Below are 24,378 nucleotides of genomic sequence, written 5' to 3' on the forward strand. Positions count from 1 at the left end.
GCATTTTAAATTGTTCCACATCAATTGGGCATGGTGATAATCATCATCAGTGATTCCAGATCCTCTGATTTTGCTGTAAAACTGTTGTTTTGGTGGCAGAGCACACTCATCAAATTTAGAAAAATCTGTAACATAATCATATGGATATACACCCTTCCGCCTAATTAATTTCAGGTCCTGATTTGGAAACAAGGCACGTGTAATTTTGAATTGATCATCAGATAATTGAGTGGCCAGTGTAGCCAGGCTAGCAGATAAAATTCTGTAAGAATCAAGAAATCTTATGTGAATAGGAACACCATTAACTTTAATTGTTTTGCTAATAGATATATATTTTTCATCATTTTCAGCTAAAATATTTAAATTCTGCTTCTCAAACCCCTCGTACCTGATCAGATGATGGAAATCATAATTGGATGCTCCATGGCAAAATATAGGGACAAATTTTGGTCTCTTGATCTTAATATTACAGCTATTACACAGGGCCATTAAGAATTTACCATCTGTATGAGAATGGTGTTTCACCTTGATATTTGTATCTGAAAATTCAGAATCACATACCGGGCATTTTTCTGCATTGTTGAAATCTTCAATCTGTTTCTCTGTTAAAAGCAACATGGGTTTTGATTTTAATAAGATGTTAGATGCTATGTCACGGCACTCATTTTCTATTCTATGTGCAAATATTTTGATGGCATCTGGTCCCATGTATGAATATTCTTTAGTAACAACACCATCCTGTACAACCACATAACAAAAGCTGGAAGGTTCATGTAGCTGGTATGGTGTAATTGAAGATTCTTCAGGATCTGGATTGCAGGATGCAAGAGATTTGAGGATTGATTCAAAATCACAGACAATATATGCTGGGTGTTCCAACAAGGCCTCAAATTTTTTGAATTTGCAATTTTCACTTGGCATTGGCATCACCATATGAACAGGTTTATGGTTGCCACAATATTTCAGATGCTCAATTAATTTGTTCTTAGCAATTTCTGCATTCTCTTCAGGAACCCTCTTCACCGTTTTTCTACCATCAAATACAGTTAAACATCTTCTGCACAACTTGAATATTGTATTGGATTTGTCAAGTTGTGTTCTCACTAAAGCTTGAAGATTATGTATCAGAGTGTAATGATTTGTGCCATCCCCTTCAATTAAGAGCAAATCAATTGGAATAGCAGATTCATCATCAATTGTACTGATTCTGAGAGGTTCTATCAAGCAATTGCCAGTGGAAGAAATAAAAACATTAATAGATAATTGTTTGCCGTTCATATCCCTGGCTCTTTTTTCAAATTTATCAATATTCTGAACAGACATTGGATATTCTAAACCCCTCATTGCATCATCAAAAAAATGTTCATGTTGTTTGTAATAATTTATTCTTTCAGGATGTCTTACAACTGGAAACAAAGCAGCTAATATACACCACAAAAAGCATTTCTCATCATTATTTTTAATATTAACCACGGTTTTTATGTTTTTAATATTAGCAGGTAATGGCAGATATGTAGATCCTTGTAATGGGCAGAATTCAGAAATATTAACATAGAGCCTGTGTGGAGAGCCGCATAGGCTCCATCCAGACTCTTTTGCCGCAAATTCAGAGTGCTTAATATTTATTTGTTCTATCAAACTGCTTATTATTGTGTCTGAATTTGTATTTGAATATACCGGTACAGTTTCTGTTATGTGGGGCTGTGTAAATTTTGTGCCATTTGGTTTCTTATATTGTGTAAATAATTTGAGGGAGAGCTTATAAGAGCCATTTTGTGCATTTAGAATTGCCTGCAGATCAGGATTTATACTGTTCAAGAAATTCTCAATACCACATCTTGGCTCTGATACAAACCGATAATCCCTAAGTTGGGCATTAAAACTGCTATGGATGGGTTCATAGCGTGGCTGCTTTGCAGGTCCAGCATTAACAGGTGCTTCATGCTTCCTTTTGAGACCAGATGTAGATGCTTGTGGGGGCAATGTTGATGACTGTACAGAACAAGTATCTTTATGTGTATATGTGAAGTATTGCATGTTATATTTTCTATGGCATTTGGGGCAAATTTTTGTGGGAGCTCTGCATTTGTCTGGGTTACAAATCTTTTGGTGCTTGGCCCAATTGGGGCTGGATATATTCTTATTGCATTGATTACAATATTTTTGATTCGGCATTTTTGTTGTTGTTTATTATATACAATTTCCTGGGATTCAATTCAAAACTCTATACTGGATAAAAATATCAGTTGGGTTCAGCACTGTGCTTTGTATACCTAGTGTGTATACCTAGTGCATGTGTGTGTGTGTATGGCTATGGATTTTTGTTGTTGTTTATTATATACAATTTCCTGGGATTCAATTCAAAACTCTATACTGGATAAAAATATCAGTTGGGTTCAGCACTGTGCTTTGTATACCTAGTGTGTATACCTAGTGCATGTGTGTGTGTGTACGGCTATGGATTTTTTGTTGTTGTTTATTATATACAATTTCCTGGGATTCAATTCAAAACTCTATACTGGATAAAAATATCAGTTGGGTTCAGCACTGTGCTTTGTATACCTAGTGTGTATACCTAGTGCATGTGTGTGTGTGTATGGCTATGGATTTTTTGTTGTTGTTTATTATATACAATTTCCTGGGATTCAATTCAAAACTCTATACTGGATAAAAATATCAGTTGGGTTCAACACTGTGCTTTGTATACCTAGTGTGTATACCTAGTGCATGTGTGTGTGTGTGTGTGTGTATGTGGGTGTGTATGTGGGTGGGTGTGTGTGTGTATGTGGGTGGGTGTGATCAAGATCAAGGTCAAGGTCATCTCAAGGTCAAGATCAAGGTCAAGGTCAAGGTCAAAATATTCGAAAAATAATCGAAAAAATAATCGAAAAAATAATCGAAAAAATAATCGAAAAAAATAATCGAAAAATAATCGAAAAAATAATCGAAAAAAATAATCGAAAAAAATAATCGAAAAAATAATCGAAAAAATAATCGAAAAAATAATCGAAAAAATAGTCAAAATCAAGGTCAAGGTCAAGGTCATGTCAAGATCAAGATCAGTATGTGTGGGGGTGTAGGTGTGTATATGGATGTATCTTGGCCTACTTTTATGTGTGGGCAAAAAAATATCAAGAGGGGCATATTTTTGACAGAATTATGGACAACAATCTCACAGAAGTGCCTTTTGTAAGTATAGGCACATCAATCTGAGGGGGCTCATACTTTCTGATGGAATCCATGAGGGTATTTTTACAAAAATCTTGGATTAGACAGGTTCCGCACTTGAGCAAAAAGCTCATATGCTCATGTTGAGCTTGTTTTAAGTGTAAGCAAATCTGCTTGAGGGGGGTTCATACTTTCTACACTTGTAAGTGGTCCTTATAATACCACAAATACCACTACTAACGCCTTAAGACATATTTATTATTCTTTAAGAAATAAACCAAGAATTCACTTCCGGTCTGCCAATAAAATTTTCTTAACCTTTAGACATTTTTATGAAATCAAATTTCGCGGGTCCTAATTGAGATAGGATGGTGGTTTCTGGTGATTATGATAAGTTTACTCTACGATTAGTAATGTAAATTGATGTAATTCCCAAAAGTTAGCGAAATAAAAAGCAAAAACGTGTTTTCTTAAAAGTTGATTTTGCGAGCAGAATTTTGATCGTAGATCAAAAATTACAATGCTTTAAATAAAGTGTAAAATGGGGTGTATATACAGGCAACGAGCCAACAATTTGCATGTTTTTTGTTTTCGTGTTCTAGACGATTAAAAATCCACGATGTTATTTCTAAGATGTTCTGTAACTTGTAAACTATGGGTCGTGGAAAGACCATTCTTGATTATTTAGCTATAGTCCGTCGAAACTATCAAATAGGCTAATTAAAATTCGGCCTGAAGTCATCCTATTTCTGAAATAATAAGATAAAAAAATCCTTTGCAGATTCTACGAGAATGTTAAATTTGCTTATCCTTTCTTCATTTGAGGATTTATTTTCTACCGGATTCTGTGACGCATCAGAAGGTACGCTTTGTCTTTATACGTATTATTTGATGGAGGATGCTTCATGATTGCACCTAAAAAAAATATTCGAACATTCCTTAACCATTTTCTCTCGTTACCCGTATTGCCTAATTTTAAGTGGTACAGAAACAGCAAATATATAGTAAATATTTAAATCTATAATATATATATATATATATATATATATACAGGGTGCTTCTAAACGTAGGGTACAAACGAAAATCACAGATACCTCCCATGAAATGGACACGAAAATGCCCCTCCCACTTTGCTGAGAGATGCCTCCGTGAGGAGATAGAAAACGCCGAAAACGTGTGAAAATGAACACCGCTGTATAGCCAGTACCAGTGAAGATAGATAGGCGGAACAAAATAAGTCGAAAGGGACACCAAAGTCGCCCATCCAAGAAACACAAGGCGGCCGCATGCGCATGGGGTTCCACAACGAAATGGGAGTGTCCCGCAAGACAATTGAAGGGAAAGGGTAGCGATCGACAAAAGAAGGGACAAAAGAAGCAATGAAGCATGATGTAACAATTGCAAAGCGGAAAAAAAACACCATGACTGAAGCAGTGCAGTCGAGAAAAGTGGTGAGGGGTTGCAGAAACACGAAAGGACGACGTAGGACGAAGAAATAAACCGAAAATGCAAGCAAAGTGGTCCGGGACACGCGACAGGCAACAGACGCGTACATGGTTCGGGGCAGAAATGGCGGCGCTCTCGGTGCAGCGCATGCGGAATTCCCAAATACAGTGGGGAGACACCGCAGCAAGAATAAAAGCACGGTGCAGCAAAAGAAAGAGGACCGGACGGGGAATGGTACCTGCCAGGGAGACAACAAATGCGGGACGAATGATTCCCGTAGCAGCACCGAGGGGATGTCACACAGAGGTCGTGCGCCAGCTGGACAAGCACAGCAACTACGTGCACAGGAGGTTATTGCCAAAGAAAGGTGCACGTACAGATAGGACCACGTACCCCGTACAGACGTTGTTACAAACGTCGTGATGGGGCCCAATAAGCCTCTTAGAAATGAAACCGGAGGCACATCGCTGCGTGGGTGGGGGCGAAAGGCTGCTGGAGGGTCGTACGGACCCCAACACTCAGTACGGTGGACGACACCAATGGACGAGTTCGGAAATTGTCCAGCCCGATCACCAGGTCCACCGTCCAGAGACCTGACACTGCTGCTTGCTTCCGAGCCAAACCCCAGCCGAACAACTCGAGTTCTTCCTCGGTCGCAGCCCTCCGCTCCAAAACCAACCGTGGCCTCATACAAACGCAGCTGCACACCACCGCGTGGGTGTGAGACCGAGCCGAACGAGGCTGGATAGACAAACTGCGTGGGACAGCCTTGGAATGAAGCTACGTGGGGGTATGCCCGTCTGTTCAACTGCTGGGTCACCCCACACATGTGTACACAAACATCACACGATCGTACTTATTTATCCCCTTTGGCTGAAGCAAGAATGAAGACAAGAATGAAGGACGCTACATGTGTTCCACGATGACAAGCCCCCAGAGTACATGGCCCCACCTGACGGCAGTGGTCAGATAGTGAAGAGCACAGGCACGGGTGGCTCGAGAACGTCAGCTGATTGCACCACAGCGCAGTGCGGACGTGTGAGTTGCAGGCATTTGTTCTGCGTACACAGTGCCAGATTGGAATTGCAGAGTAAGGAAACGTGTCAGTGAAATAGCCGGTTAGGTGGTAGTGTGCTTGACGTATGACAGTTGAGTGCGTTGTTTCGAAGTCGTTGTGACTAGCCTGAGTGTCTGTGCCACCTGTGCATTCGAGTACAGTATTCCATAATTGGCACTGTTCTCACCGTACCATGGAACGCTACAAATTTTTAGAACTGAGGGACATGCATTTTGTCTACGGCCTTGCAGATGGCAATGGTCGAGCAGCTGCACGCCTGTATCGCGAACGGCATCCGGCCAGGTGACACCCCGACAGAAGTTTGTCTTCGAACTTGCACCGTACCCTTGGTGAATCAGTTTTGTTACGTGCAGGCCATCATGTCGGTCACCCAAGACCTGTGCGCATCAGGACGGTCAAGGAGGACGTACTTGCACGCATGGACAACACACCGTCCACTAGCACACGTAGCATTGCACGTGCAGAGGGAGTATCACAGTAGACAGTGTGGTGTGTCCTTCATGATGATCTGCTGTATCCCTATAATCCACAGCGAGTGCACGCGTTGCTGGCTGGGGATTACCCAAGACGTGTGGAATTCTCTCAAAGACTGTTGCAGTTGTGTACAGACGATCCTCGTTTTTTGAGACATGTGATTTTCACGGACGAGGCATCATTCACACATGAGGGCATCTTCAATTGTCCAAACAGACATGTGAGGGATTATGAAAATCCACATGCAGCAGTCGAGGTAAACCATTAGACACAGTTTTAAGTGAATATATGGGCAGGTATCATCGATGAACAGATTATCGGTCCATACCTGCTGGCACCACGTATAAATGGGCGCCTCTATCGCACCTTTCTTGCATGAGTCCTTCCAGAGCTGTTGGAAGACGTACCTCTCAACGTGGAAAATCGCATGTGGTTTCAATTGGATGGAGGACCTGCACATTTTGAAGGCAAAGTGCGAACCCTTTTGCAACGTACTACCCACAGCGCTGGATCGGCAGAGCCGGCCCCGTCCCCAGGCCCGCCCGTTCGCTTGATTTTACACCAATGGATTTCTTCTTGTGGGGCCATGTCAAAACACTCGTCTACGAGGCCCCGGTGCCTGATCAGGAAATATGGTTAGCGCGGATTCTTGCAGCATCGGCCGAGGTGTGTACCATGCCAGGGATTTTCGAAAGGGTTCGACAGAATTTCCTGCGACGCTGCAATGCCTGCATTTAATGTGGTGGTCGTCAATTTCAGCATCTTTTGTAACAACGTCAGTCCGAGGTACGACTACGTACTACGTACTATTATTATCTGTACGTGCATATTCTTAGGCAATAAACCTCCTGTGCTCGTAGTTGCTGTGTTTGTCCAGCTGGCGCACGATTTCCTTGTGATATCCCATCGGTGCTGCTACGGGGAATCCCTCGTCCCGCATTTGTTGTCTCCTTGGCATGTACCATTCCCCGCCCGGTCCTCTTTCTCTTTTGTTGCACCGTGCTTTGTTCTTGCTGCGGTGTCTCCCCAATGTGTTTGGGGATTGCACCGACAGCGCCGACATTTCTGCCCCAAACTATGTATGCGTCTGTTGCCTGTCGAGTACCCGTTTTGCAATTGTTACTTCATGCTTCATTGCTTCTTTTGTCCCTACCGTTGTTGATATCTATCCTTTCCCTTCACTTGTCTTGCGAGACAATCCTATTTCCTTTGTGGAACCCCATGCGCATGCGTTGCGCAGCTGCCGCCTGGTGTTTTCTTTGGATGGGCGACTTTGGTGTCAATTTTGACTTCTTTTGTTCCGCCTATCTATCTTCACTGGTACTGGCTGTACAGCGGTGTGAAGTTAATTTTCACACGTTTTCGGCGGTGTCTAACTCCTCACGGGGACATCTCTAGGTAAAGTATAATGAACAATTTCGTCTCTATTTCCTGGGAGGTATCTGTGGTTATCGTTTGTATCCTACCTTCAGAATCTCCCTGAATATACCGGGTGAACAGAAACTATAGGATCAAACTTAAGGAGGTGATTCTTGACAGGTAAAGGAACAAAAAAGTTCATATCAACATATGTCCGGAAACGCATATTTGCCAAGGTAGATGGCACTGACGAACGAAATCATCCTCTCATAACACCACTCACAGTGTGCTATCTTGTGCTGCAGATTGTGTGATTGGAGCTACGTCGAAGCCCTTGGTCCGTTATTCATACCAAGGAAAAGCCGAGATGGTGTTTGTATACGGTCATGCAGATGGAAACGCTCGAGAAGCCGCACGGATTTATCGAGCCACGTACCCAACGGTTTTCCAAAACCACAAGACCTTTGCAGCCATATGGGCGTTTCTGTGAGCATGGATCCTTTCATACAGGCGAACATAAAGGCGGCTGCGGCATGTGCTTACACCAGATCTAGAGTAACATGTGCTACACGATATTGAGAACAACTCCAGTACAAGCTCCAGGCAAGTGGCTCGCCAGCATGGTGTTAGCCAAGCGACGGTATTGTGTATCCTGCATGAAAACCGCTACCATCCCCATCACCTGCAACGTGTGCATGGATTATCCAGAGGATTTTCCTACAAGGGAACGGTTTTATCGCTGGTTTTTGCAACAGACCACAACCATATTGGGATTTCTGTCGTCAGTCCTCTTTACCAATGAAGCGACCTTTGGTAGAGATGGCATCGTCAACCTACACTATCGTTAGCTGTGTGCTACAGCCAATCCTCGGGGAATGGTTGAATCCCCTCGTCAGCAACGGTTGAGCATCAATGTTTGAGAAGGGATTATTGGCGACCACCTAATTGGAATATTTGTTCTTCCACAAAGTCCTAACGGACACACGTATCTAGATTTCAAACAGAACACACTTTTTTGCTTCAGAATGTGCTTTGGCAATACGTAAGGTGATGTGGCTGATGCATGACGGATCGCCAGCCCACTTTCGCATTATTGATTGATTGATTGATTTAGTTTATTTTACTTCGCGTTTTGGGCCTCTTGGCTAATTTGCGAAGATGGGGATGAGTGATGAAATGATGAAATTGATGAATGGACATTCACAAACAACCAAGCCCGACCGGGATTCGAACCCAGGACCCTTGGCGTCGCAGCGCGATGTGCTAACCACTCGGCCACACCGTCGGGCTTTTCGCATTATTGTTCGTCAATACTTCAAAAACATCATCTCTGGCATTACCGGCTTGATCACCAAGCTAAACACCCTTGAGTTTTACTTGTGGGTGCATCTCAAAAGCTGTATTTATGCTGAGCCGGTTCCTGATGATGTCCAGACCCTTGAACATCTTGTGCGTGTAGCCTGTGACACTATTCGGGAACAGGCTGGAAGATTTGAAAGAGTGAGGTAATACATGATGCGACGTTTGGACGCTTGTATTGCATCCCAAGGAGGCCTTTTGAACACCTGTCGTAATTGTATGCAAGTTATTCCAAGCAATGTGTACCGGTACTAATTGCTTTATTGCGCACTCACCGTCTATTTCCGGACATATGTTGATAGGAACTTTTTTGTTCCTTTACCTGTCAGGAATCACCTCCTGAAGTTTGTCCCTATAGTTTCTGTTGACCCTGTATATTTATATTATGCAGGGTGTTTCAGAGCGACCCAGACAAGACCTTTTTCTCGAAAAAAGAGATCGTATAAAATTGAAAAAAATGCACCACTAAGTTTTGGTTCCTTTACCTGTCAAGAATCACCTCTTGACGTTTGTCCCTATAGTTTCTGTTCACCCTGTATATTTATATTAAACAGGGTGTTTCAGACACACTATCTTTTTCTCAAGAACGGGAGATCGCATAAAATTGAAACAAAAAAATACACCACTAAGTTGGGCCCAAAGAATCCTTAGAAAGTATTTGCAACAGCCACTCTTTGAGGTTGTAGTGGGGTGAACATGCCCGTTCGTGAGATTTTCAAATGGGACGGGTATGTTTGGATCGCAGATTTGGAATCGCGGGGAAAAATATATTTGATATATGAAAAATTTGTCTGTACCACTTACCGCTTTCCGTGTAGAAAATTGTTTTGCAAGAAAAGGAAGGTGAGCCAAATCGAGTATACCGAGCTTAACAGTTAAGATGAGTGTAGCACCATAACACTTTCGAAAAGTTTGGGACACAAAGTTTCCAACGATATGCCACATTATGACTGCGGAACTAAAAAGGGATGAAACCTCGTGACCCAAAAAAGGGGGTCTAAAGTTAGGTAAGAACTCTAAAATTTCAAATGGCAAGGGGGGTCGAGTAATAACTCGATTTAAAGGTCACAGAAAACATGAAAAGGATGCGAACATGATTTTGTTATCCACTGACCGGTTTCAAAATGGCGACCAAAACAAATCCGACACCTGAAGTTGGTGTTCGAAAGTGAGGAATTACGTACGTAACTAGCAAGACACAAACACTGGACAGAGTACATGAGATCCTGTACAAAGAATGCCAGAGGAACAGCTTTTTATTTCGTGAAAGGTTCCTAAATGGTTACTGGTTCGCTACCATTGTCAGACCATGTCACACGTCACTAGTAACGTCAGTGTACTGAACGTCCGGGAGAGTTTTGCTGTTTCGTATTAGTACATGCCTCTGTGAGTGTACAACATGCAGTGAGTATAACTTCAGGTCCATTGTGAACGAGTAGGAATAAGCATAAGCCAACGTGTTGGGTATGCTGCAGTACACAACACCTGATGCTGGCCCAGTCGATAAATTACATAGTACGCCAATTGCTGGTGCGTCCAGTTTCATTTGACTGCACGCACGCTGGTCCCACTGCCCAGTTCAACAAAGGCAAGATGTGACGAACTCTCCTGCATAGCGGTCGGTTCCAGTGTGTTTCCACTGACAACACGAATACGCCCCTCCAATCTTTGTCTCATTCACCCTTGTCTGTTACAAGTGGTTGCATCGTCGAAGGCTTTGTGTGGTACCTCAGGACGTTCTACAGTGCATTCCTCGCGGGTAGTGTGCATTCCTGTAATTAATTCGCAGTTGTAAATTATTGAATGAGAACTAATAATGCCTTTCACGAACGAAGAAGGATTTGAGATGCTCATGGTATTGGGTGAGTGCCAACGAAATAGTTCTGCTGCTGCTCGTGTGTATGATTCAAAGTATCCCGAGCGGTAACATCGTTCAAGACATGTTTTTCGCACCCTTGCAATCGTGTACGCAGAAGGGGAAATGTTCAGCTTTCTAGCAGTCACAAACATGAACGCATTGCTCGCCCTGTTCGAGATGAGAGGTGTGCTGTTGTATTTGACACCTTCCATCTCAAACCTGACGTGAGTATGAGGCAAGTTGCTAGTGATTCTGGTGTCAGCGCAAGAACAGCGAGAACGATTTTAAAGACTAACAGATTTCATCCGTACCACGTGTCCTTGCATCAATAGCTACACGGAACTGATTTTCAAAGCAGGGTAGATTTTGCATGTGGTCTCAAGCTCAAGTGAATGCAATGGTTCGATTCTTTGACGAAATGTTGTGGTCTGACGAGGCTAAATTTAATAGTGATGGTCAGGTAAATCGGCACAACATGCATTACTGGGCCGCCGAAAACTCACGGTAGATGTAAGAGGTTGATCATCAACGTAGATGGTCTGTGAATGTGTGGTGTTTAATGATCAGTGGACGAAGAATTGGATATCATTATTTTCAAGCGAGAATTACCGATGCTATGTACTGCACATCTCTTCAAGAACAATTGCCCAGTCTTCTCGAAGACGTACCCTTACACATCTGAACACACATGTGGCTACAACAAGATGGCTGCCCAGCACATTTTGAGCTGACAACGAGGAATCATGTGAATGCAATGTTTCGTGGTCGCTGGGTAGGTAGAAGTATGAATGTGCCCTAGGTCACAGACTTAACATGTTTAGATTATTACCTGTGGGGACGACTGAAATAATTCGTTTACCAAAATCGCCCTACAACGAGGGACGACATGATCGACCACATAGTTGCTGCATGCAGCCAGATTAGTGAGGCAGAAATTATTGCACCACAGAATGATTTCAGTGTCATTGTGCAGAAATGCATTGAGACCAAAGGAAGACATTTCGAACGTCTACTGTAAGTTGGTAAATGTGCATCACACTGGGTGCTTTAACTATTCTTCTCGTTTTCGATGTTCATTGGTTTCTGATTACTATTTTGTTTTTTGTTATCATTTCAGTTAGGCCTATTTCTCATGTCAAACAATGGTTTCGCAATTAGTTGTGAATAATTGACCTTTTTCGTTGGCGAAGCTGCCGTCAAACACGCCAACGAATTCCTTATTGTGCGTGACAGTAAACCATTCGTTGCCAGTCGTAAGCCTGGAGAAAGTGTGAAGGGTGGTCAAAGTTGCAGCTCAAACAAAGCTTACAGTAATACGGTGTTTCAAAAGTGGATTCATTACCATAATTGTTTGTACAGGATCTTATGTACTCTGTCCAGTGTTTCTGTATTGCTATTTACGTACGTAATTCCTCACTTTGGAACACCAACAGGGGTCGGAATTGTTTTGGTCCCCTTTTGAAACCGGTTAGTGGATTACAAAATCATGTTCGCATCCTTTTCACGTTTTCTGTGACCCTTAAAACGAGGTATTACTCAACCCCCCTTGCCATTTGAAATTTTCGAGTCCTTCCCTAACTTTAGATTCCCTTTTTTGGGTCACGAGGTTTCATCTTTTTTTAGTCTGCAGTCATCATGTGGCATATCGTTGGAAAGCTTGTGCCCTGCACTTTAAGAAACTGTTATGGTGCTGCACTCATATAAATTGTTAAGCTCGGTATACTCGATTTGGCTCACCTTCCTTTTTATGCAAAACCATTATCTACACGGAAAACGGTAGGGGGTACATACAAATGTTTCATATGAAAATCGTATTTCTTCTCCGCCTCTCCTAATCTGCATTCCAAACATACCAATCCCATTTGAAAATCTCACGAACTCGACATGTAGCCCCCGACTACAACCACAAATGGTAGCTTTCGGGCTGTTACAAATACTTTCTACGGATTGGGCCCGACTTAGTGGTGTATTTTTTGTTTCAAATTGATAATATCTCCTGTTCTGGAGAAAAAGGTAGTGTCTGGGTCGCTCTGCAACACCATGTATATATAAATACATAATACATATATATATTTTTTCTACGTACGTACTCTGATTTGGTCACACATCACTTGGCACTATTGCGAATATCATCATCATCGCGTCCCTTAAAAATCTACATAACTAAAATATAGAGGAAATTTTGCAATGGAGTTGCAAGCTGAGTCATCTGATACTATACCAAAAGAGGCTACAAAGCGTTATGTTAACTGTGAGAGGCCGATTACTATCTATCATATGGCACGCCAATTGAAGATACGTCGCGAAACGCGAGAAATAGTCGATGCTCCAAGAAGAAAGCTGGCACGAAACGGATTTGAAAACACTGCTCTGAAAACACTTCGCTGAGTCGCAAGTTTACATCCAAGGTTGTGAGTGATATGCATGCTTTCTTGGAGAGCGTAAAACCAATCATCATTGGAAAACTCGGAGAGAGCTTCCTCAACAAGGCAATCAAAAGTAAACTCTGGCTGTATCAGTTTCTACTCTGTGGTAGAAATATTGCATCAGGCCGAACGCCAATCTCGACGAATTGGTGGTGCAATTATATAAAACGCTGCTCCGGAAACAGGAAGATTTAGAGGGTAGAGAAAGCGGTTGGGGTTTGTGCAATCGCAATCACGTTTACTGATGAGATTGGCTTATTACAAAAGTTTGGATACTAATAGCAACAATCTTCTTTTAAACGAGGCAATGGCAAACAACGTTGTAGCAGTTACATTAAACTTCCACCAAGCATTAAGAGCAAGAAATCGGTGATAAACATCCAGAACTCATTAAATGTTTTCTATGGCGTTTCAAAACAGCGTTGAACACCACACCTTATCACTCCTATCGCGTCTCGCATTACATCAAATTTGAGTAGCAATTGAAGGACGTGGTGAAGGGATTTGCTATTTGGTGGCTTTGCATGGCATTGGCAAGTTCATGAGGAAGCACCACGCAGTAAAGGTTCGCTCCATTGATGTGTGTGTGCTTGCGCTTGACAAAGACGGCATCATGTGTGTGCTTCGTGAATCAAACAATGTTGGTGCGGACTGCGTGGTGCGGTTCCTTTTTGATAGAAAACAACTTCCCTCTAATGCGGTATTTGCAACGTCTGGTTTGAACCCTAATAACGAGTTATCATGATAGGATCGAAGCGTGCGAATGTTGCCTAACAGTATTTCTGCGAACAATGTCTAAGTCGGCAAAAGATTGCTTACAAGAGCACATGTCACTCTGTACCTTGCATCCTGCAACGCGCGTGGAGATGTAAAAACCCGGAAGTTCTGTGATGTTTACGAACCATCGAGCATTGTTGTATCATCAGTTCGTTACACCGTATTTGATTCCTTCCGGGTGCCTGTTGCCTCGTGTGATCCAGATTCCAAAGTTTCGAGCATCACGAACATTTTCACCACAAAACCTGCATTTTCACCGTCTTCGGTAACAAGTTAGCCGAGCCTATCTTGTATCGCGATGTAGATGCAGGCAAGACATTATTGGAAAGAATTGTAGAATGCGCTAAGACACTCGCGCAGATACTGCGTGCGTCTAAACCAATGTCAGTACTCACCCGCGATCAGCAGGAGAAGCATGATGAATCAACGACATGCAAAAAATGTAGGCATCCTTCTACCTCTGAAAAAATGAATGATAATCATCATAATCGTGGTACAGGTTGTTACGTCGCCCCACTCTGTAAATCCTGAAAGCTTAAGATTCAAAAAGCATCCTTTATCCCAGTGATATTCCACTTCTCTCAAAATTACGATACGCATCTGTTTGTCAAGGAGTTTGTCAACGTTTCAAATCAAATTGAAATTGTCGCTCGTAGGAAAAAGAGAAGTACGTCTCTGTTAGAGTATGGGTCCCCTTCGACAATGGAGGCATCGTCGAACTTAGTTTATTGGACTCGTACAACTTCCTGTCTTCCGGCCTGGCCACACTTGCAGGTCAACTTGCAGATCAGGATTTCGTGGCTATGAGACAATGCTTCGGCGAGGAAAACGTCACTTTTCTGAATCACAAAAGTTTCTACCCGTACGAGTATGTATACGGATTCGATAAGTTCGAAGAAACCGAGCTGCCATCCCGGGAAGAAATTTATAGTCGACTCAGCGACACAATACGTTCGGAAGTGGACTATCGCCATGTTCACCGTGTCTGAACTACTCTGATGGCATGATATGATAGGTTGGTTCTGACGTTTCTTCCACAGTTGTCTGATTTCCACCCCTTGAAGCTTTTCGCCAGGTAGTCGCGCAGCTTCAGGTTGTCATCTGCGAGTATGTGTTTCGCCATTGTTTGGAGATTTTGTTACTTTATACAACGTTTCAACGTTCGTGAAGTTCTTGATTTTGTTCCTGTATTTCCCGTCGTTCGGTTTCCTCGTCATGTCGATCGTCACAAATACAAACACGTCTTGCTTCCAGTACGACGCGCAGAATTTTGAAAATTCATTGTAACTCAAATCTCCGCCCACGTAATCGTCATACACGTGCCCGAGGTTGGTAGCGTCCTGACGAAACAAGCACAGGAGGTAGGTTTTTTCTCGGAGCAGCTTGGGGAGATACTGCGCAAGGTAAAAGCAGTAGGTGACTTTGTAGTGACACTGGCTGAAGAAGGTGCGAATCTCGTTCTGGTTTTCCAGCGGTCATGCGGTATCACTTTAGAAGCGAACGTGTCTATGTCCAGTCCCTCGTAAAGTCTCGCCAGCTGCCGGTATTTTGGTTGCTCTAAACTTTTGGAGAATATGTACAGTTTTTTGTTCTTCGAATCCAAACAGTTGGGCGCGAGCAAAAAGTTGTCCACAAGGAAAGATGTCCTCCCGCATACCGAATGTCCAACGACGAGGCAGCAAATATTGTTGGGTAGCAGCTCGCCGTTTTTCTTACTCTGTCGTTCCTAGTGATATAGTAGCCTCACCACGACCAACATACCTGTCACACAATCATCTCGTTCGCGTCGATCCAGCTTCTTTCCTCGAGTCCCAGCCATTTGACCAGCAGCTACTTTCCTTTCCTGCGTAGGAATTTCTCGATGAGGTAAGCGTCCCGATGTGTCTATTTCGAGAGCTGCTCTTCGTAGATTCATCCTTTCAATTTTCGTCGGGAGCATCCTTTATTAGATACATGTGACTCGTCCCTGGCAAGACTTGCACCACTGTAAAAAGTTCCGTGCTCCAATTTCTGGTGAACCCCTTGTAGAACGTGCGCTTGAAGTTGCTGATCCTGACTTGGTCTCCTACTTTCTACTTGGGTTTTTGGTCGTTGGTCGGTACCTAGGACAGTAAGCGGTGGAGATGAAACGTGCCTCATCAGATTTGTTGACGTTTGCAGACTTTATGCGTATTGTGCTGTGGACCGAGTTGTTGTTGTCGTCCAAGAGTTATCGCAGTATGTCGACCCACATGTAGTTACCCGGAAGCGTGAACTGTTTTCACATGCATTGTTTCAAAGATCTGTTGAATCGTTTCACTATGCTGGCCTTGAGGTTGCTGAATGTAGAGTAGTGTCGGACGTCCTGCTTACACAATAACTCGCGAAGGATTAAGTTGTGAAATTCCTTCCCATAGGCCCGTCTTCAGGAAGTGTGGCCGTTTTCCAGATTGCCGGAAGATCGAGTCGAAAGTTTTCGCGACAAACGCCCTTGTCTTGGCTATGAACGATAGGGCCCACGCGCATTTTGAAAACGTGTCTATGACGGCGAGGATTATTCAATTTACCTCTACTCATTTTGAAAAGGTCCGCCTGCCATAGGTCTATGATGCCCTTAGTGACCACCGGCAAGCGTTCGTCGTTGCGACGTGTAGGTTTGTGAAGGTTTGGGCAGCTCGTCAACGATGGCTTGCCTAGACGATGAGTGAGAGATTTCGTTGGAAGGGGAATATTACGGAAAACTGGTTATCCTCCTGGTACAATTGTCTGACATCGAAGAATAGTCTGTCTTCACTTTCGACGTCAAAAAAGGATAAATGTTCAACTTCGTGTATTTTATATTTGTTGGTCTCAAGGTCCCGTTATCCGATCGGTATTTGGAGAGCTCTGAATACGCCGTCCCTTTTTGTATGGTGAAGAGCGGCATTTCGGGATGTTTTCCATTTTTCCAGTATCTGAATTTGATAAACTGTACGGTGCCGTCGAGGAAACATTCGTGAGACTGGGTATAAGAATACAAATTGTGAATGTTACCGGAGCGTTCGTACCTCCAATGCCCTCAAACATTCGGAACGCAGTAAAGTCTGACAATCTCGACGGAGAACAAACGAGGCTAGTCTGAATCCTCCAATCTGCTCATCACCGGTTCAAGGTGTTTTCCGATGGTGCGAACAACATCGTCATAGCTGGGTTTTATCCTCACATCGACGTACAGTTGCTTAAATTACTCTTTCAATTCATGAAGCTTGGTGCAAAAAATTTAAAAGGCAAATTCCTTGTTCGATTCAACGGTGCCGATCTGGAGCTTGATGTTTGCGACGATCTGTTTCAAGCTTCCCACGAGCCTCAAATTGGAAGTTTGTGTTGCGAGGTCGTGCACTTGGGTCCTGATCTCAGCAAACAGCACATGTAGGTCGGCGACGTTCTGGTGGGTGGACAAACATCAACAGTGTTCCGAAGTTCCGTGATTTCAGATTGGATGTTTTTGACTCCGTCGGGTTTGAATATTTGTTTCACGGCCCGCTTTACAGCTTTCAGCTACTGCAACGTTGGCATGGCGGCCACCGTAGTTTGAAGCGACTCCCGAAACTTTTTAACGGCATCCAGTTCGGAGAGATCTGCCACGGTGCGCATGGCATCTTGAAGTTGTGCCACGTTATCCTGGGAAGGAGACGTTGGCTGCTGTGTTTCCAACTTGTTCTGTATGTCACCTATAAGGTGGTCGATTGCGAAAGTTCGGATTCGGTGTTCAAACCTTCCAGCTTGGAGATCTGCTGTTGAACGCTGTTCACAGTTTCGGTATTTCGATTCCAAAGCTTCCTGGACGTTTGAGGGATCGTATATGAACCACGGTGCTTTGAATTTTCCCGAAATCCTCGTAATTCTCGAGCTGGAGTTTGATGTTGGCTACGTAGCTAGCGATGGCGTTCAGTTCGCTGGATGACGGTTGGTTGTCTATGAAGCGCCACAGCGTTCTAAGTTTGGCTTGGACATCGGCCATGGCGGCGTGCAGAGTATCCGTTTGAAGTTCCATCTTGATGTTTTCCAGAGTAGGAATTTCCAAGGATTGAAACTGCTCTCGTTAACCAGCGTAATCATCCTGAGTTTTGATACTATGAACGATACATTGCAGTTCGGTCTCTATGCTGTTCGTTTAATATTCTATTTGCTGTTTCAATTGTTCCACATCGTTGGTCCGTGCTATGACTTCGTTTTCCAACTTAACGACGATCACCTCCAAGTTTCCGAGGTTGTCGATGGTCGCGAGATCGGTGTACTTCTACCCCAGTGATTTGAGATCAAGTTCGATCTTGAGAAAGGGGTCCAGGAACTGAGACTGCAGGCTTGCTATCCCAGTCTGGAGGCTAGAGTTGAGCGTGAACTGCAGAGCCTGCAGGTCGCTTCGCAACTTATTGACCCTAACATCGAGCATGAGGAGCTCATCGCCGTGGTAGTCGCTCTTCGGCTGACCGAACATGTCGTGAGGCATTGCTTCTATGGTCATTTATTATAGGGAAGGTTATTCACAACTCGGTCATGAGAGGGATGAGTTTATCGTAATCATGTAGAAGCTCTACGTACAGGCAATCGTCGGTAGACACATCGTAAGTGGTGGCTCTGTCCATCCTATCGTGCTTTATGCGATAAAAGTTCTTGCCAAAGGTAACCTTCACTTCACCCATATTCTCCGGATTCACGATTATCTGAAGTTTGCCGCTGATCAGAATCTTGTAGGAATTTATGTTGTTGTTGAAGACGTAAAAGGTTTTGCCAACATCGTCGTCGTATTTCGTCCAAATGCTGTCAAGTGAATGATTAACATGCCCATCAGTGTGGATAACATGGATGGCAATAGGTCCAAGCTTGCCGATCCTGTATGGGTAGGAGCTTCCATGATAACCTGCTTTCCGAACCCAAAATATTAATAGGCATGGTTATTTTTTATGCGCTCAGGTTGAAACACCACGAGAATAAGTTACCAATGTTGCGAATCGGGTATTTTGTCAAGAACTTTGTATCAGAGAATTAAGGTGCATCAGAGAAAGGTAAGGTGTCATCCATTTAGGTTAGATTTGGTCGTAATAGAATACAATGTTAGTTTAGTTTATGGTGTCAAAGAGTAACAAGTGTCGGTAACACTGCCGGTTGCTGTGTAAAACACTGTCGGTAAGTTTAATATACACTGTAAGAAGCTATGCCTTTTAAAATATACATCGTAAAAAATTGTGGACCTTCAAAATATACATTGTAAAGGGCAAACATGAGTTGGCAACACTACCAATGAGGTTATCATACATCATCAAAGGCTGTGAGCCCTCAAAATATACATCCTGAAAATGAGGCTCAGTAGGCCCTTAAAATGTATAGCGTAGAAGGCTATAAGTTGGCAATAATATAAAATATACATTATAAAATGTTAGGAGTTGGAAATATTGCGAGCTCCACTGAGCCCCATTCTCGATACCTGGAAAAAGGCTACCATAAGCTATAAATACACAACGTAATAAACACACAAATTATTCGATACCCCCAACATCAGTTGTTTCGTCGGCCAGCACTAAGAAGCATTCACTAGGCTTAAAGTTCCTTTGTAATGTCACCATATGCTGACTTTTGATGAGGAGTTAAACCATTCTTGGAGAATTTATGGCCAGGTGGTAGACCATTCCTAGGGTACGATTACGTCAAACTCAGTCAATTAAATATAAAGCTCATTTGTAGTGTCACAATATACCAACATTTGATCTGCGGTAAACCATTTCCAGTGAATTTATACACAGGGGATAAACCATTCCTAGGTACGATTTCCCTCCTCTAACTCTATTAGATTTTAAGTATCTTTGTAGTGTCACCAAATGCCGACATTTGATGTGGGCATAAACCATTCCTGGGAAATATATACCAATAGGGTAAACCATTCCTAGGCTACGGTTACCCATTCTCACTCAATTAGGCTTAAAATTCCTTAGTGGTGTCATCATATGCCGACATTTGATGAGGGGGTAAATCATTCCTGCGAATTTATTCCTAAGCGAAACAACACCTAGGTTAGGAGAATCCCCTCTAAATTAATTACGCTTAAAGTTCCATTGTAGTGTTACCATATGCTGAAATTTGATGAATGGTAAACCATTCCTGTTAAATTTATACCCAGGGAGTAAACCACCACTAAGATACGATTACTCCGCTTTCAATAAAATAGGCTTCATATTCCTTTGTAGTGTCACCATATGGCAACATTGGATGAGAGGGTAAAACCTTTCCTGGGAAATGTATATCAAGAGGGTAAACAATTCCTAGGGTACATATATCCACTCTCAGTCTATGAGGCTTAAAGGTCTTTGTAGTTTTGCCATATGCCGACATTAGGTGAGGGTTAAACAATTACTGGGGAATTTGAACCCATGTGGTAAACCATCCCTTGAGTACGATTACCCACCTAACTCAATTAGGTATAAAGTTCCTTTGTAGTGTCACCATGTGCCAACATTTCATGATGTTGTAAACCATTCCTGGTGATTTTATATTTAGGGGGAAACCATTTCTAGTTACGGTTACCCCCTCTCACTCAAATAGGCTTAAAGTTTATCTGCAGCGTCACCATATGCCCACATTTGACGAAAGGGTAAACCATTTCTGAAAAATTTATACCCAGGGGGTAAACCATCCCTAGGGTACGATTACTCCCATCTCACTTAATTAGGGTTAAAGGTCCTTTGTAGTTTAACCATATACCGACATTGGATGAGGGCGTATACCATTCCTTGGGTATTTGTACCTAGAGGGTAAACCATTCATCGGGTAAAGTTACTCACACAATTAGGATTAAAATTTGTTTTGTAGTGTAACCCTATTCCTACTTTTGATGATTGGGTAAACCATTCCTGGGAAATTTAAAGCTAGGGGAAACCATTCCTAGGGTACAGTTACCCGGCTCTCACTTAATTAGGTGCATGTTCCTTTGTAGTGACAATAGATGCCGACATTTGATGAGAGGGTGAACCATTCCTGCGGAATTTACACCCAGAGAGTAAACCATCCCAAGGGTACGATTATTCCCTTCTCATTCAATTAGGCTTAAGGTACTTTTGTTGTGTACCCATATGCCAATATTTAATGAGAGGTTAAATAATTCCTGAGGATATTATACCAAGAGGGTATACCAGTCCTATGGTACGGTTATCCCTTCACGTTCCTTTGTAGTGTTACCATATGCCGACATTTTATTAGGATAAGCCATTCTTGGGAAATATATACGAATGGTGTAAAGCATCCCTAAGGTACGATTACAACTTTCTAACTTAATTATTATTTTTTTTTGGAGTGTTACCATATGCCGACATTTGATGAGGGGTCAAACTAACTAACTAACTAACTAACTAACTCCCTAGCCTTCTTAAACCCGAAGGTTCACGGTTGCAGCAACACAGGCATTCCATCTTTCCCCATCTTAAGCAAGTTCTATATACTCTTTTCCATCCCTACCGATTTCCCTTAGGTCCATCTCAACGTTGTCCCTCCATCTTCGTCTTGGCCTTCCTACAGGTCTCTTACCATCAGGTTTCCCAACAAGAATCCTGTAAACTCCTCTTTCCTCTCCCATTCGTGCCACATAGCCTGCCCATTTAAGTATACTTGATTTAATTATTCAAATAATATCTGGACATGAATACAAATTATGTAGTTCTAAATTATGTAACCTTCTCCACTCACCTGTCTCCTCATCCCTTTTAGGTCCAAAGATTTTCCTAAGGATCTTATTTTCAAATACTCTCAATTTATGTAAGGGACCAAGTTTCTCATCCATATAATACTACAGGCAAAATTACTGTTTTGTATATTTTAACTTTTAGTTTCTTAGATATTAAACGAGAAGACAATAGTTTATGAAGAGATAAGTAACATGCATTTCCTGAATTAAGCCTACTTTTTATTTCCTCTTTAATATAATTTTCATTTGTTAATATTATTTGAATTTGGGAACTGGTTCAAACGAGTTGTTATCATTAATTAGATTTTGATTATTACCTAACACTTGTTTTCGACCTGTAAGCATATATTTAGTTTTCTCTTTGTTAACTTCCAAACCTATCTCTTTAGCAGTTTTGAAAAATATTTTAGCATTATTCTTAATTGTATTCACATCATCCCCCAGTAAGTCTACATCATCTGCATATGCTAACAACTGAGTCACACCATTTAATTTTAGTCCTTCTTTAGTTTCTTTTACCTTCCTAACAGCATATTCTAAGGCAAAATTAAAGAGCAATGGAGATAATGCATCTCCTTGTTTTAACCCATCATGAATTGTAAATTTGTCAGACATATTAATACCCACAAGAATTTTACTTTCTGTTTTATCATACTAACAAGCTTCTTAGGTATTCCAAACTCTACTTATATATTATATAATTTATATCCTTTGACCGAATCATATGCTTTTTTTAAATCAATGGACATTTTGATTATATTCCCACTTTTCTTCAAGTGTCTGTCTGATGTGAAAATTTTGATCTGTAGTTGATCTATTACGTTTAAATCCACATTGATAATCACCTATAATTTCATTTGCATATGGGGTTAGTCTTTTTTAAAAGAATGTTAGATAATATTTGATACGTTGTTGAGAGTAGAGGAATTCCACGGTAATTATTACAGTTCATTTTATCACCTTTCTTAAACACAGGAACAATTATGGATTCTTTCCACTGTTGAGGGATTTCTTCTTTATTCCATATTAAACAAATTAATTTATGAATTTGACATATTAATAAATTTCCACAATATTTAATTAACTCAGCTGGTATTAAATCAATGCCGGGTGCTTGTTATTATTTAGCCTTTTAATAGCTTCTTTAACTTCAGTCAAGTTAGGTTCTGGAACTAAAGGTTCTGCTGTGTGGACTTCATTTACTTCTGATTTTTCTCCTACATGGACATTTAAAAGGCCATTAAAGTAGTTATTCCATCTTTTTAGAATATCGCTTGGGTCAGCTACAAAATCACGGTCATCTTCTTTTATCAAGTTTACTTTAGGTTGCCACACTTTTCTAAACTCATTTACACACCTTTATATAAATCTCTGATATTTTTATTTTTGCTGTTTGTTTCAATTTCGTTAATCTTGCTTTTCAAGTAATCTCTTTTTGTACTTCTAAACGTGCGGTTAACTTCTCGCTTTATTCTATTATAATTGTTTAGATTTGTATCATCAGAGTTATTTAACCACCTAAGTCTAGCCTGATTTCCTATTTCTATTACATTATGACATTCATTATCAAAACATGTCTTACTTTTTCTCGGTTTATGGTATCCTATACTTTCTTTAGCTGCTGATTCTATTGCATTACGTATGTGCTCCAATTCTTATTTAAGTCTGTTTCATTTATATTTTCATCATCATTTAAATCCTGCAAAACATCAAATCTATTTGACAGTTTAATTTGGTAATCTTTCTTAATTCTTTCATCAGTAAACTTTCCTGTATCAAATTTTAGAACTTTTAGATTTTATTGCTTATGATTTATCACTGAGAGTCTTTCTCTTAATTTAGCAATTACTAAATAATTGTCACTGGCACAGGCAGAACCTCTATGTGTACGAACGTCAATTATACTATTATGCCTTCTCTTATCAATGAGTTTTACCATCTGGAGAAGACCATGTATATTTATGGATATCTTGATGTTTAAAAGTGGTACTTTTCACAATTAAATTCTTTGAGGTTGCAAAAGTAATCAATCTTTACCATTATCATTACTTAATTCATGAAGACTTTCTCTACCAATCGTGGGTTTAAATGTCTCTTCTTTACCAATCTGTGCATTACAGTCACCTAACAGAATATTCATATCATACTGAGAAAATTTATCAAGACTCTGTATAAAATCATCTTTAGTATTATCATCTTTATCTTCCGTTCGTGCATGTATGTTTATTAAAATAATTTTACACCACCTTCCCTGTAAAACTGCATATGATATCCTATCATTAATCAATTCTACTGTTTTAAGAGCCGAGATAATTCTATTATTTATGAAAAAGCCTGTTCCAAAATTATGATTTTCAGTACCACCATAGAAAAAAAGTATAATTTTTAGTTTTACAATTCCCTTCTCCTGGCCACCTAACTTCCTGGACAGCTACTACATCTAATTTATACTTAACTATCTCATTAACTGTACACTGAAATGCCCCAGGCCGGTAAAGGCTCAGAACATTCCAGGTGCCTAATTTAATATCCTTATTCCTAACGTAGATCTTATCCTTAGTCCAGGGATAAACTATTCTTAGAGTACGGTTACACCTCCCTCACTGAATTAGGCTTAACGTTCCTTTGTAGTGTCACCATATGGAGATAATATTGAAGTGAGTATACAATTCCTGTGGAAATCTTACCCGGTGGATAAACCAATCCTTGGGTACGATTAGCTTCTTTACTCCGCCGGTGTTAC

The sequence above is a fragment of the Lepisma saccharinum genome, chromosome 22 (genome assembly GCF_977018435.1).
Source record: "Lepisma saccharinum chromosome 22, izLepSacc3.1, whole genome shotgun sequence".
Lineage (NCBI taxonomy): Eukaryota > Metazoa > Arthropoda > Insecta > Zygentoma > Lepismatidae > Lepisma > Lepisma saccharinum.